General features: G+C 40.6%; 1 non-coding gene across 1 annotated transcript; it reads left to right on the top strand.

Annotated features, from left to right (window-relative positions):
* Positions 1-2,246: 2,246 nt before the first annotated feature.
* Positions 2,247-2,402, top strand: LOC120070467 (5.8S ribosomal RNA). The gene has a single exon (XR_005479962.1). It is a non-coding gene; the product is annotated as a 5.8S ribosomal RNA (ribosomal RNA).
* Positions 2,403-2,717: the final 315 nt, after the last annotated feature.

Here is a 2,717-nt window from a genome sequence, read left to right on the forward strand (position 1 = left end):
ATTGATAAACTATGTGTATACAAAAACATCATCAACTCCACTGTAGCATTGCTAGTTTTATATATAGATGATATCCTACTTATTGGCAATAATATAGGATACCTAACTGGCATAAAAATTGACTAGCAAACCAATTTCAGATGAAAGATCTGAGAGAGGCGCAGTATGTTCTTGGGATGCAAATAGTCCGAAACCGAAAGAATAGAATGCTAACCATGTCTCAAACATCTTATATAAACAAGATGTTGTCTAGGTTTAAGATGCAGGATTCCAAAAGAGGTCTTTTACCTATTAGGAATGGAATACATTTGTTAAAGGAATAATGTCCCAAGATACCTCAAGAAGTTGAGGATATGAGATGGGTTCCATATGCATCAGTAGTCAGAAGTATGATGTATGCAATGCTATGTACTCGCCCAGACATATGCTTTTCAATAGGGATTGTCAGTAGGTATCAGTCCAATCCTGGTTATGAACATTGGACTGCTGTTAAGAATATCCTTAAGTATCTTAAGAGAACGAGGAACTACCTTCTCGTATATGGAAATAAGGATTTGATCATGACAAGATATATTGACTCCGATTTTTAGACCAATATAGACTCTAGGAAATCTACTTTGGGATCAGTGTTCACTCTAAATGGAGAAGTATTAAGCAGAGCTGCATTGCAGACTCCACAATGGAAGCAGAATATGTTTCTGCTTGTGAAGCAGCCAAGGAAGCAGTATGGCTTAGGAAATTCCTAAATGATCTTGAAGTATTTCCAGACATGCGACTGCTAATCACTTTGTATTGCGATAACAGTAGGACAGTAGCGAACTCCAAAGAACCTAGAAGCCATCAGCGCGGAAAACATATTGAGCACAAATATCATCTCATCAGAGAGATTGCGCTAAGAGGAGACATTATTATGAAACAAATAGCATCCGAGGACAATATTTTTTATCCGTTTACTAAGGCCCTCCCGGCTAAGATTTTCGAGGGTCACCTGTAGAGTTTAGGACTATGGGTAGAATAAATAAGACAAGTGGGAGAAGTTGTATGTATGGGATGCCCTAGTTTATTGTATTTAGTTTTCTCTCACAACACTCAACTTTGTTGTAACCCACTAGGCGTTTTAGTCCAAATGGGAGTTTGTTGGGTTGTATGTCCTAAAACTCATAGTTTTGTAAACAGTAAACATATATGAAATTTATTTAGACAAGTGTTATTGATTGTTTAAAAACTCTAAATCCAATAAATTACGAACTCTTGGCTATTGTCATGAATACTTGGACTTTATGTGGAGACATAAACTTGATCAAGTTCGAGTAAAATAGCCTAAATTATTTATAATACTTGGATTTGGTTGGGTACCTATTTATGGAGATATTATTGAATACGATCCACTTTATGATTGTTACAAATGTTGTAAAGTGTCATAAACGATGTGATCAGTTCGTTCACGTACAGACATGTGAGGGGGTGTTCTACACGGTAAGATTGTGTAAGATAGACCACAAAATAATAACTGTTACATATTAATACCGTTTACTAGTAACACTGATTAATTTCACTTCTCGATGACCTAGATAACTTGATCTGAATCCTGAGTTGTCTATGACCTCCTGTTTATTCACGATTGTCCATTGATCTGCATAGGTGAGGGTAATCCCAGCACCGTTGCTCAATATGCCTCCCATTTCAGGGATAAAACCGGGTAGATGGCCGGGGACATAGAATTTTCAAGATGGAATTAACTCTTACCCATTTTAGGGATAGTAGAAAGGTTGTTCTCTTAAAGGCTGATCTCGGGTCTTGAACAAGGGGACCATCCTCTCTTGGCCATAGAGGGAATGGATTTAGCGATTATGATCCTAAATCAATTGTTCATTAGAGGGATAGTGGTACTTAAGTAGAAAAGATGTAACTCAGGAGTATTTCGGTATTTGACCTAGTTGAGGTTACGAACAACCTGTGAAGGATCAACTTATTGATGACAGTTATATCAAATGGACACATAATATATCTACAGTGAAGGGAGTGCAACTACAGACCATAGTAGATAGTCTTGTTAGTTAATGAATATTAATTAACTAGGTTAAAGAGTTTGATCAGTTATTTTGCTTGCCCGCCCCTCCCCCCTCGGTACACCTAAACTAAACCCCAGCGCAGGTCATGCCAAGGAACTTGAAATGAATTTGCCTGCCTCCTGCCCCGGCCTCGGTGTGTGGAGGGTAGAGCATTCTTGTCGTATTACTCATAACGATTCTCAACAATGGATATCTCGGCTCTCGCATCGATGAAGAACGTAGCAAAATGTGATACATGGTGTGAATTGTAGGATCCCACGAACCATCGAGTCTTTGAACGTAAGTTGTGCCTAGAGCCTTCTGGCCGAGGGCACGTCTGCCTGGGCATCACGCATCGCTCACCCCCTCCACACACGTTGGACTCCTGTGCGCACCGTCGTGCGAATGGCTTAAATTCGAGTCCTCGGCACGTCGTCGCGACACTACGGTGGTTGATCCATCCTTGGTACTACGTTGCGGCTTCGATCCCACCTCAACGGACTCTTGCATCGACCCTTCGAGCGTTGTTCCCTAAAGGATGGCACTCTGACACGACCCCAGGTCAGGTGGGACAACCCGGTGAGTTTAAGCATATTAGTAAGCGGAGGAAAAGAAACTTACAAGGATTCCCATAGTAACGACGAGCGAAATGGGAAGAGCCCAGCT

Source organism: Benincasa hispida, chromosome 1, assembly GCF_027475165.1.
Source record: "Benincasa hispida cultivar pf3 chromosome 1, pf3_genome.v1.1, whole genome shotgun sequence".
Lineage (NCBI taxonomy): Eukaryota > Viridiplantae > Streptophyta > Magnoliopsida > Cucurbitales > Cucurbitaceae > Benincasa > Benincasa hispida.